Below are 12,745 nucleotides of genomic sequence, written 5' to 3'. Positions count from 1 at the left end.
TACATTCTCAACCGGGAATGTCATAATGTTATTGAGAATATGAATTATGTAATTTTCGAATCCTATTTCTAGGTGAGGCCTAAACGCATATCCTTAAACAATCCTTTGATTCAATGCAATATTTCTTCTTGTTTGTCTTCCTTAGGTTTGAACCAAAGACCTTCTTATGAAATTCAATGAGTAAGTTAAAAACAATAAATAATTAACAGAAAATTTTTTACAAAAGTATACACTGACGGGGTCCATGTGTATTTATGAAAAAGTAAGTGATATAATAGAGGGTAATGTATAAACAAATAATAAAAATTACAAAAATCAAAATAATACAAAGCTTTCATTTCAAGTTTCAACAACGATTGAACCAACTTGTTTTAGTAGATATTTTAAAAATATTAAGAGGTGAATAAATTGATATCAAAATTACAAACTGGTAAAATATAAAAGTTTGTTTAATGGAAGTGTGAATATAAATTTTATTTTAAAAAATATATATAAAATTGAATTTATATAATAAATTATTAAATTTAAAGAGAGTTTAGTCCTTAGGTTGCTTAAATCGAGAAGCAAAACTTAACGAAATTATGCTCTAGGGCTAATTCGAGAGGCTTAACGAATGCAAGGTAATGCGTTTGCCGGAGTTGAACCGGGTCTATTGCTTGGAAGGCAATTATCTAACCGTTGGACTACAACGCAATTTCATTATATGGTACTTTCTTTGTATAACGCTATGACATTTACATTCTCAAACGGGAATGTCATAATGTTATTGAGAATATGAATTATGTAATTTTCGAATCCCTATTTCTAGGTGAGGCCTAAACGCATATCCTTAAACAATCCTTGGATTCAATGCAATATTTCTTCTTGTTTGTCTTCCTTAGGTTTGAACCAAAGACCTTCTTATGAAATTCAATGAGTAAGTTAAAAACAATAAATAATTAACAGAAATTTTTTTACAAAAGTATACACTGACGGGGTCCATGTGTATTTATGAAAAAGTAAGTGATATAATAGAGGGTAATGTATAAACAAATAATAAAAATTACAAAAATCAAAATAATACAAAGCTTTCATTTCAAGTTTCAACAACCGATTGAACCAACTTGTTTTAGTAGATATTTTAAAAATATTAAGAGGTGAATAAATTGATATCAAATTACAAACTGGTAAAATATAAAAGTTTGTTTAATGGAAGTGTGAATATAAATTTTATTTTAAAAATATATATATAAATGAATTTATATAATAAATTATTAAATTTGAAGAGAGTTTAGTCCTTAGGGTTGCTTAAATCGAGAAGCAAAACTTAACGAAATTATGCTCTAGGGCTAATTCGAGAGGCTTAACGAATGCAAAGGTAATGCGTTTGCCGGAGTTGAACCCGGTCTATTGCTTGGAAGGCATTATCCTAACCGTTGGACTACAAACGCAATTTCATTATATGGTACTTTCTTTGTATAACGCTATGACATTTACATTCTCAACCGGAATGTCATAATGTTATTGAGAATATGAATTATGTAATTTTCGAATCTCTATATCTAGGTGAGGCCTAAGCGCATATCCTTAAACAATTCTTGGATTCAATGCAATATTTCATCTTGTTTGTCTTCCTTAGGTTCAAACCAAAGACCTTCTTATGAAATTCAATGAGTAAGTTAAAAACAATAAATAATTAACAGAATATTTTTTACAAAAGTATACACTGACGGGGTCCATGTGTATTTATGAAAAAGTAAGTGATATAATAGAGGGTAATGTATAAACAAATAATAAAAATTACAAAAATCAAAATAATACGAAGCTTTCATTTCAAGTTTCAAGAACCGATTGAACCAACTTGTTTTAGTAGATATTTTAAAATATTAAGAGGTGAATAAATTGATATCAAAATTACAAACTGGTAAAATATAAAAGTTTGTTTAATAGAAGTGTGAATATAAATTTATTTAAAAAATATATATAAATGGAATTTATATAATAAATTATTAAATTTGAAAAGAGTTTAGTCCATAGGGTTGCTTAAATCGAGAAGCAAAACTTAACGAAATTATGCTCTAGGGCTAATTCGAGAGGCTTAACGAATGCAAAGGTAATGCGTTTGCCGGGAGTTGAACCCGGGTCTATTGCTTGGAAGGCAATTATCCTAACCGTTGGACTACAAACGCAATTTCATTATATGGTACTTTCTTTGTATAACGCTATGACATTTACATTCTCAACCGGGAATGTCATAATGTTATTGAGAATATGAATTATGTAATTTTCGAATCTCTATATCTAGGTGAGGCCTAAGCGCATATCCTTAAACAATTCTTGGATTCAATGCAATATTTCATCTTGTTTGTCTTCCTTAGGTTGAACCAAAGACCTTCTTATGAAATTCAATGAGTAAGTTAAAAACAATAAATAATTAACAGAATATTTTTTACAAAAGTATACACTGACGGGGCCATGTGTATTTATGAAAAAGTAAGTGATATATAGAGGGTAATGTATAAACAAATAATAAAAATTACAAAAATCAAAATAATACGAAAGCTTTCATTTCAAGTTTCAACAACCGATTGAACCAACTTGTTTTAGTAGATATTTTAAAAATATTAAGAGGTGAATAAATTGATATCAAAATTACAAATTGGTAAAATATAAAAGAGTTTAGTCCATAAGGTTGCTTAAATCGAGAAGCGAAACTTAACGAAATTAGCTCTAAGGCTGCATGTTTGGTTTGCTTAATTCGAGAGGCTTAACGAATGCAAAGGTAATGCGTTTGCCGGAGTTGAACCCAGGTCTATTGCTTGGAAGGCAATTATCCTAACCGTTGGACTACAAACGCAATTTCATTATATGGTACTTTCTTTGTATAACGCTATGACATTACATTCTCAACGGGAATGTCATAATGTTATTGAGAATATGAATTATGTAATTTTCGAATCCCTATTTCTAGGTGAGGCCTAAACGCATATCCTTAAACAATTCTTGGATTCAATGCAATATTTCATCTTGTTTGTCTTCCTTAGGTTTGAACCAAAGACCTTCTATGAAATTCAATGAGTAAGTTAAAAACAATAAATAATTAACAGAATATTTTTTACAAAAGTATACACTGACGGGGTCATGTGTATTTATTAAAAAGTAAGTGATATAATAGAGGGTAATGTAGAAAAAAATAATAAAAATTACAAAAATCAAAATAATACGAAACTTTCATTTCAAGTTTCAACAACCGATTGAACAACTTGTTTTAGTAGATATTTTAAAAATTTAAAATATAAAAGAGTTTAGTCCATAAGGTTGCTTAAATCGAGAAGCGAAACTTAACGAAATTAAGCTAGGGCTGCATGTTTGGTTTGCGTAATTCGAGAGGCTTAACGAATGCAAAGGTAATGCGTTTGCCGGAGTTGAACCCAGGTCTATTGCTTGGAAGGCAATTATCCTAACCGTTGGACTACAAACGCAATTTCATTATATGGTACTTTCTTGTATAACGCTATGACATCTACATTCTCAACCGGGAATGTCATAATGTTATTGAGAATATGAATTATGTAATTTTCGAATCCCTATTTCTAGGTGAGGCCTAAACGCATATCCTTAAACAATTCTTGGATTCAATGCAATATTTCTTCTTGTTTGTCTTCCTTAGGTTTGAACCAAAGACCTTCTTATGAAATTCAATGAGTAAGTTAAAAACAATAAATAATTAACAGAAATTTTTTACAAAAGTATACACTGACGGGGTCCATGTATTTATGAAAAAGTAAGTGATATAATAGAGGGTAATGTATAAAAAATAATAAAAATTACAAAAATCAAAATAATACAAAGCTTTCATTTCAAGTTTCAACAACCGATTGAACCAACTTTTTAGTAGATATTTTAAAAATATTAAGAGTGAATAAATTGATATCAAAATTACAAACTGGTAAAATATAAAAGTTTGTTTAAGAAGTGTGAATATAAATTTTATTTTAAAAATATATATAAATGGAATTTATATAATAAATTATAAATTTGAAAAGAGTTTAGTCCATAGGGTTGCTTAAATCGAGAAGCAAAACTTAACGAAATTATGCTCTAGGGCTAATTCGAGAGGCTTAACGAATGCAAAGGTAATGCGTTTGCCGGGAGTTGAACCCGGGTCTATTGCTTGGAAGGCAATTATCCTAACCGTTGGACTACAAACGCAATTTCATTATATGGTACTTTCTTTGTATAACTATGACATTTACATTCTCAACCGGGAATTTCATAATGTTATTGAGAATATGAATTATGTAATTTTCGAATCTCTATATCTAGGTGAGGCCTAAGCGCATATCCTTAAACAATTCTTGGATTCAATGCAATATTTCATCTTGTTTGTCTTCCTTAGGTTCGAACCAAAGACCTTCTTATTAAATTCAATGAGTAAGTTAAAAACAATAAATAATTAACAGAATATTTTTTACAAAAGTATACACTGACGGGGTCCATGTGTATTTATGAAAAAGTAAGTGATATAATAGAGGGTAATGTATAAACAAATAATAAAAATTACAAAAATCAAAATAATACGAAGCTTTCAATTTCAAGTTTCAACAACCGATTGAACCAACTTGTTTTAGTAGATATTTTAAAAATATTAAGAGGTGAATAAATTGATATCAAAATTACAAACTGGTAAAATATAAAAGAGTTTAGTCCATAAGGTTGCTTAAATCGAGAAGCAAACTTAACGAAATTAAGCTCTAGGGCTGCATGTTTGGTTTGCTTAATTCGACAGGCTTAACGAATGCAAAGGTAATGCGTTTGCCGGAGTCGAACCCAGGTCTATTGCTGGAAGGCAATTATCCTAACCGTTGGACTACAAACGCAATTTCATTATATGGTACTTTCTTTTTATAACGCTATGACATCTACATTCTCAACCGGGAATGTCATAATGTTATTGAGAATATGAATTATGTAATTTTCGAATCCCTATTTCTAGGTGAGGCCTAAACGCATATCCTTAAACAATTCTTGGATTCAATGCAATATTTCTTGTTTGTCTTCCTTAGGTTTGAACCAAAGACCTTCTTATGAAATTCAATGAGTAAGTTAAAAACAATAAATAATTAACAGAATATTTTTTACAAAAGTATACACTGACGGGGTCCATGTGTATTTATTAAAAAGTAAGTGATATAATAGAGGGTAATGTAAAAAAATAATAAAAATTAAAAATCAAATAATACGAAACTTTCATTTCAAGTTTCAACAACCGATTGAACAAACTTGTTTTAGTAGATATTTTAAAAATATTAAGAGGTGAATAAATTGATATCAAAATTACAAACTGGTAAAATATAAAAGAGTTTAGTCCATAAGGTTGCTTAAATCGAGAAGCAAAACTTAACGAAATTAAGCTCTAGGGCTGCATTGCGTAATTCGAGAGGCTTAACGAATGCAAAGGTAATGCGTTTGCCGGGAGTTGAACCCAGGTCTATTGCTTGGAAGGCAATTATCCTAACCGTTGGACTACAAACGCAATTTCATTATATGGTACTTTCTTTGTATAACGCTATGACATTTACATTCTCAACCGGGAATGTCATAATGTTATTGAGAATATGAATTATGTAATTTTCGAATCCCTATTTCTAGGTGAGGCCTAAACGCATATCCTTAAACAATCTTGGATTCAATGCAATATTTCTTCTTGTTTGTCTTCCTTAGGTTGAACCAAAGACCTTCTTATGAAATTCAATGAGTAAGTTAAAAACAATAAATAATTAACAGAAAATTTTTTACAAAAGTATACACTGACGGGGTCCATGTGTATTTATGAAAAAGTAAGTGATATAATAGAGGGTAATGTATAAACAAATAATAAAAATTACAAAAATCAAAATAATACAAAGCTTTCATTTCAAGTTTCAACAACCGATTGAACCAACTTGTTTTAGTAGATATTTTAAAAATATTAAGAGGTGAATAAATTGATATCAAAATTACAAACTGGTAAATATAAAAGTTTGTTTAATGGAAGTGTGAATATAAATTTTATTTTAAAAAAATATATATAAATTGAATTTATATAATAAATTATTAAATTTAAAAGAGTTTAGTCCTTAGGGTTGCTTAAATCGAGAAGCAAAACTTAACGAAATTATGCTCTAGGGCTAATTCGAGAGGCTTAACGAATGCAAAGGTAATGCGTTTGCCGGAGTTGAACCCGGGTCTATTGCTTGGAAGGCAATTATCCTAACCGTTGGACTACAAACGCAATTTCATTATATGGTACTTTCTTTGTATAACGCTATGACATTTACATTCTCAACCGGGAATGTCATAATGTTATTGAGAATATGAATTATGTAATTTTCGAATCCCTATTTCTAGGTGAGGCCTAAACGCATATCCTTAAACAATCTTGGATTCAATGCAATATTTCTTCTTGTTTGTCTTCCTTAGGTTTGAACCAAAGACCTTCTTATGAAATTCAATGAGTAAGTTAAAAACAATAAATAATTAACAGAAATTTTTTACAAAAGTATACACTGACGGGGTCCATGTGTATTTATGAAAAAGTAAGTGATATAATAGAGGGTAATGTATAAACAAATAATAAAAATTACAAAAATCAAAATAATACAAAGCTTTCATTTCAAGTTTCAACAACCGATTGAACCAACTTGTTTTAGTAGATATTTTAAAAATATTAAGAGGTGAATAAATTGATATCAAAATTACAAACTGTAAAATATAAAAGTTTGTTTAATGGAAGTGTGAATATAAATTTTATTTTAAAAAATATATATAAAATTGAATTATATAATAAATTATTAAATTTGAAAGAGTTTAGTCCTTAGGGTTGCTTAAATCGAGAAGCAAAACTTAACGAAATTATGCTCTAGGGCTAATTCGAGAGGCTTAACGAATGCAAAGGTAATGCGTTTGCCGGGGTTGAACCCGGGTCTATTGCTTGGAAGGCAATTATCCTAACCGTTGGACTACAAACGCAATTTCATTATATGGTACTTTCTTTGTATAACGCTATGACATTTACATTCTCAACCGGAATGTCATAATGTTATTGAGAATATGAATTATGTAATTTTCGAATCTCTATATCTAGGTGAGGCCTAAGCGCATATCCTTAAACAATTCTTGGATTCAATGCAATATTTCATCTTGTTTGTCTTCCTTAGGTTCAAACCAAAGACCTTCTTATGAAATTCAATGAGTAAGTTAAAAACAATAAATAATTAACAGAATATTTTTTACAAAAGTATACACTGACGGGGTCCATGTGTATTTATGAAAAAGTAAGATATAATAGAGGGTAATGTATAAACAAATAATAAAAATTACAAAAATCAAAATAATACGAAAGCTTTCATTTCAAGTTTCAACAACCGATTGAACCAACTTGTTTTAGTAGATATTTTAAAAATATTAAGAGGTGAATAAATTGATATCAAAATTACAAACTGAAAATATAAAAGTTTGTTTAATAGAAGTGTGAATATAAATTTTATTTAAAAAAATATATATAAATGAATTTATATAATAAATTATTAAATTTGAAAAGAGTTTAGTCCATAGGGTTGCTTAAATCGAGAAGCAAAACTTAACGAAATTATGCTCTAGGGCTAATTCGAGAGGCTTAACGAATGCAAAGGTAATGCGTTTGCCGGGAGTTGAACCCGGGTCTATTGCTTGGAAGGCAATTATCCTAACCGTTGGACTACAAACGCAATTTCATTATATGGTACTTTCTTTGTATAACGCTATGACATTTACATTCTCAACCGGGAATGTCATAATGTTATTGAGAATATGAATTATGTAATTTTCGAATCTCTATTCTAGGTGAGGCCTAACGCATATCCTTAAACAATTCTTGGATTCAATGCAATATTTCATCTTGTTTGTCTTCCTTAGGTTGAACCAAAGACCTTCTTATGAAATTCAATGAGTAAGTTAAAAACAATAAATAATTAACAGAATATTTTTTACAAAAGTATACACTGACGGGGTCCATGTGTATTTATGAAAAAGTAAGTGATATAATAGAGGTAATGTATAAACAAATAATAAAAATTACAAAAATCAAAATAATACGAAGCTTTCATTTCAAGTTTCAACAACCGATTGAACCAACTTGTTTTAGTAGATATTTTAAAAATATTAAGAGGTGAATAAATTGATATCAAAATTATAAAATTGGTAAAATATAAAGAGTTTAGTCCATAAGGTTGCTTAAATCGAGAAGCGAAACTTAACGAAATTAAGCTCTAGGCTGCGCTAATTCGAGAGGCTTAACGAATGCAAAGTAATGCGTTTGCCGGAGTTGAACCCGGTCTATTGCTTGGAAGGCAATTATCCTAACCGTTGGACTACAAACGCAATTTCATTATATGGTACTTTCTTTGTATAACGCTATGACATTTACATTCTCAACCGGGAATGTCATAATGTTATTGAGAATATGAATTATGTAATTTTCGAATCCTATTTCTAGGTGAGGCCTAAACGCATATCCTTAAACAATCTTGGATTCAATGCAATATTTCTCTTGTTTGTCTTCCTTAGGTTTGAACCAAAGACCTTCTTATGAAATTCAATGAGTAAGTTAAAAACAATAAATAATTAACAGAAATTTTTTTACAAAAGTATACACTGACGGGGTCCATGTGTATTTATGAAAAGTAAGTGATATAATAGAGGGTAATGTATAAACAAATAATAAAAATTACAAAAATCAAAATAATACAAAGCTTTCATTTCAAGTTTCAACAACCGATTGAACCAACTTGTTTTAGTAGATATTTTAAAAATATTAAGAGGTGAATAAATTGATATCAACATTACAAACTGGTAAAATATAAAAGTTTGTTTAATGGAAGTGTGAATATAAATTTTATTTTAAAAATATATATATAAAATTGAATTTATATAATAAATTATTAAATTTGAAGAGAGTTTAGTCCTTAGGGTTGCTTAAATCGAGAAGCAAAACTTAACGAAATTATGCTCTAGGGCTAATTCGAGAGGCTTAACGAATGCAAAGGTAATGCGTTTGCCGGGGTTGAACCCGGGTCTATTGCTTGGAAGGCAATTATCCTAACCGTTGGACTACAAACGCAATTTCATTATATGGTACTTTCTTTGTATAACGCTATGACATTTACATTCTCAACCGGAAATGTCATAATGTTATTGAGAATATGAATTATGTAATTTTCGAATCTCTATATCTAGGTGAGGCCTAAGCGCATATCCTTAAACAATTCTTGGATTCAATGCAATATTTCATCTTGTTTGTCTTCCTTAGGTTCAAACCAAAGACCTTCTTATGAAATTCAATGAGTAAGTTAAAAACAATAAATAATTAACAGAATATTTTTTACAAAAGTATACACTGACGGGGTCCATTGTGTATTTATGAAAAAGTAAGTGATATAATAGAGGGTAATGTATAAACAAATAATAAAAATTACAAAAATCAAAATAATACGAAGCTTTCATTTCAAGTTTCAAGAACCGATTGAACCAACTTGTTTTAGTAGATATTTTAAAAATATTAAGAGGTGAATAAATTGATATCAAAATTACAAACTGGTAAAATATAAAAGTTTGTTTAATAGAAGTGTGAATATAAATTTTATTTAAAAAAATATATATAAAATGGAATTTATATAATAAATTATTAAATTTGAAAAGAGTTTAGTCCATAGGGTTGCTTAAATCGAGAAGCAAAACTTAACGAAATTATGCTCTAGGGCTAATTCGAGAGGCTTAACGAATGCAAAGGTAATGCGTTTGCCGGGAGTTGGACCCGGGTCTATTGCTTGGAAGGCAATTATCCTAACCGTTGGACTACAAACGCAATTTCATTATATGGTACTTTCTTTGTATAACGCTATGACATTTACATTCTCAACCGGGAATTTCATAATGTTATTGAGAATATGAATTATGTAATTTTCGAATCTCTATATCTAGGTGAGGCCTAAGCGCATATCCTTAAACAATTCTTGGATTCAATGCAATATTTCATCTTGTTTGTCTTCCTTAGGTTCGAACCAAAGACCTTCTTATTAAATTCAATGAGTAAGTTAAAAACAATAAATAATTAACAGAATATTTTTTACAAAAGTATACACTGACGGGGGTCCATGTGTATTTATGAAAAAGTAAGTGATATAATAGAGGGTAATGTATAAACAAATAATAAAAATTACAAAAATCAAAATAATACGAAGCTTTCAATTCAAGTTTCAACAACGATTGAACCAACTTGTTTTAGTAGATATTTTAAAAATATTAAGAGGTGAAATAAATTGATATCAAAATTACAAACTTGGTAAAATATAAAAGAGTTTTAGTCCATAAAGGTTGCTTAAATCGAGAAGCGATAACTTAACGAAATTAAGCTCTAAGGGCTGCATGTTTGGTTTGCTTAATTCGACAGGCTTAACGAATGCAAAGGTAATGCGTTTGCCAGAGTCGAACCCAGGTCTATTGCTCGGAAGGCAATTATCCTAACCGTTGGACTACAAACGCAATTTCATTATATGGTACTTTCTTTGTATAACCTATGACATCTACATTCTCAACCGGGAAATGTCATAATGTTATTGAGAATATGAATTATGTAATTTTCGAATCCCTATTTCTAGGTGAGGCCTAAACGCATATCCTTAAACAATTCTTGGATTCAATGCAATATTTCATCTTGTTTGTCTTCCTTAGGTTTGAACCAAAGACCTTCTTATGAAATTCAATGAGTAAGTTAAAAACAATAAATAATTAACAGAATATTTTTTACAAAAGTATACACTGACGGGGTCCATGTGTATTTATTAAAAAGTAAGTGATATAATAGAGGGTAATGTAGAAAAAATAATAAAAATTACAAAAATCAAATAATACGAAACTTTCATTTCAAGTTTCAACAACCGATTGAACAACTTGTTTTAGTAGATATTTTAAAAATATTAAGAGGTGAATAAATTGATATCAAAAATACAAACTGGTAAAATATAAAAGAGTTTAGTCCATAAGGTTGCTAAATCGAGAAGCGAAACTTAACGAAATTAAGCTCTAGGGCTGCATGTTTGGTTTGCGTAATTCGAGAGGCTTAACGAATGCAAAGGTAATGCGTTTGCCGGGAGTTGAACCCAGGTCTATTGCTTGGAAGGCAATTATCCTAACCGTTGGACTACAAACGCAATTTCATTATATGGTACTTTCTTTGTATAACGCTATGACATCTACATTCTCAACCGGGAATGTCATAATGTTATTGAGAATATGAATTATGTAATTTTCGAATCCCTATTTCTAGGTGAGGCCTAAACGCATATCCTTAAACAATCCTTGGATTCAATGCAATATTTCTTCTTGTTTGTCTTCCTTAGGTTTGAACCAAAGACCTTCTTATGAAATTCAATGAGTAAGTTAAAAACAATAAATAATTAACAGAAAATTTTTTACAAAAGTATACACTGACGGGGTCCATGTGTATTTATGAAAAAGTAAGTGATATAATAGAGGGTAATGTATAAACAAATAATAAAAATTACAAAAATCAAAATAATACAAAGCTTTCATTTCAAGTTTCAACAACCGATTGAACCAACTTGTTTTAGTAGATATTTTAAAAATATTAAGAGGTGAATAAATTGATATCAAAATTACAAACTGGTAAAATATAAAAGTTTGTTTAATGGAAGTGTGAATATAAATTTTATTTTAAAAAATATATATAAAATTGAATTTATATAATAAATTATTAAATTTGAGAGAGTTTAGTCCTTAGGGTTGCTTAAATCGAGAAGCAAAACTTAACGAAATTATGCTCTAGGCTAATTCGAGAGGCTTAACGAATGCAAAGGTAATGCGTTTGCCGGAGTTGAACCCGGGTCTATTGCTTGGAAGGCAATTATCCTAACCGTTGGACTACAAACGCAATTTCATTATATGGTACTTTCTTTGTATAACACTATGACATTTACATTCTCAACCGGAATGTCATAATGTTATTGAGAATATGAATTATGTAATTTTCGAATCCCTATTTCTAGGTGACGCCTAAACGCATATCCTTAAACAATCCTTGGATTCAATGCAATATTTCTTCTTGTTTGTCTTCCTTAGGTTTGAACCAAAGACCTTCTTATGAAATTCAATGAGTAAGTTAAAAACAATAAATAATTAACAGAAAATTTTTTACAAAAGTATACACTGACGGGTCCATGTGTATTTATGAAAAAGTAAGTGATATAATAGAGGTAATGTATAAACAAATAATAAAAATTACAAAAATCAAAATAATACAAAGCTTTCATTTCAAGTTTCAACAACCGATTGAACCAACTTGTTTTAGTAGATATTTTAAAAATATTAAGAGGTGAATAAATTGATATCAAAATTACAAACTGGTAAAATATAAAAGTTTGTTTAATGGAAGTGTGAATATAAATTTATTTTAAAAAATATATATAAAATTGAATTTATATAATAAATTATTAAATTTGAAGAGAGTTTAGTCCTTAGGGTTGCTTAAATCGAGAAGCAAAACTTAACGAAATTATGCTCTAGGGCTAATTCGAGAGGCTTAACGAATGCAAAGGTAATGCGTTTGCCGGAGTTGAACCCGGGTCTATTGCTTGGAAGGCAATTATCCTAACCGTTGGACTACAAACGCAATTTCATTTATATGGTACTTTCTTTGTATAACACTATGACATTTACATTCTCAACCGGG

General features: G+C 29.4%; 8 non-coding genes across 8 annotated transcripts; all 8 read right to left on the bottom strand.

The window, feature by feature from the left end:
- Positions 1-2,096: 2,096 nt before the first annotated feature.
- On the bottom strand, positions 2,097-2,168 carry TRNAG-UCC. Its single transcript has one exon. It is a non-coding gene; the product is annotated as a tRNA-Gly (tRNA).
- Positions 2,169-4,119: 1,951 nt separating this feature from the next.
- Positions 4,120-4,191, bottom strand: TRNAG-UCC. Its single transcript has one exon. It is a non-coding gene; the product is annotated as a tRNA-Gly (tRNA).
- Positions 4,192-5,443: 1,252 nt separating this feature from the next.
- Positions 5,444-5,515, bottom strand: TRNAG-UCC. Its single transcript has one exon. It is a non-coding gene; the product is annotated as a tRNA-Gly (tRNA).
- Positions 5,516-6,919: 1,404 nt separating this feature from the next.
- On the bottom strand, positions 6,920-6,990 carry TRNAG-UCC. Its single transcript has one exon. It is a non-coding gene; the product is annotated as a tRNA-Gly (tRNA).
- A 665-nt stretch (positions 6,991-7,655) lies between these two features.
- TRNAG-UCC lies at positions 7,656-7,727 on the bottom strand. Its single transcript has one exon. It is a non-coding gene; the product is annotated as a tRNA-Gly (tRNA).
- A 1,320-nt stretch (positions 7,728-9,047) lies between these two features.
- TRNAG-UCC lies at positions 9,048-9,118 on the bottom strand. Its single transcript has one exon. It is a non-coding gene; the product is annotated as a tRNA-Gly (tRNA).
- A 672-nt stretch (positions 9,119-9,790) lies between these two features.
- TRNAG-UCC lies at positions 9,791-9,862 on the bottom strand. Its single transcript has one exon. It is a non-coding gene; the product is annotated as a tRNA-Gly (tRNA).
- Positions 9,863-11,135: 1,273 nt separating this feature from the next.
- On the bottom strand, positions 11,136-11,207 carry TRNAG-UCC. The gene has a single exon. It is a non-coding gene; the product is annotated as a tRNA-Gly (tRNA).
- Between the last annotated feature and the right edge of the window lie 1,538 nt (positions 11,208-12,745).

Source organism: Ipomoea nil, unplaced genomic scaffold (genome assembly GCF_001879475.1).
Source record: "Ipomoea nil cultivar Tokyo-kokei standard unplaced genomic scaffold, Asagao_1.1 scaffold0887, whole genome shotgun sequence".
Lineage (NCBI taxonomy): Eukaryota > Viridiplantae > Streptophyta > Magnoliopsida > Solanales > Convolvulaceae > Ipomoea > Ipomoea nil.
The sequence above is the reverse complement of the archived record's forward strand: the minus strand, read 5'-3'. Positions and strand labels throughout refer to the sequence as shown.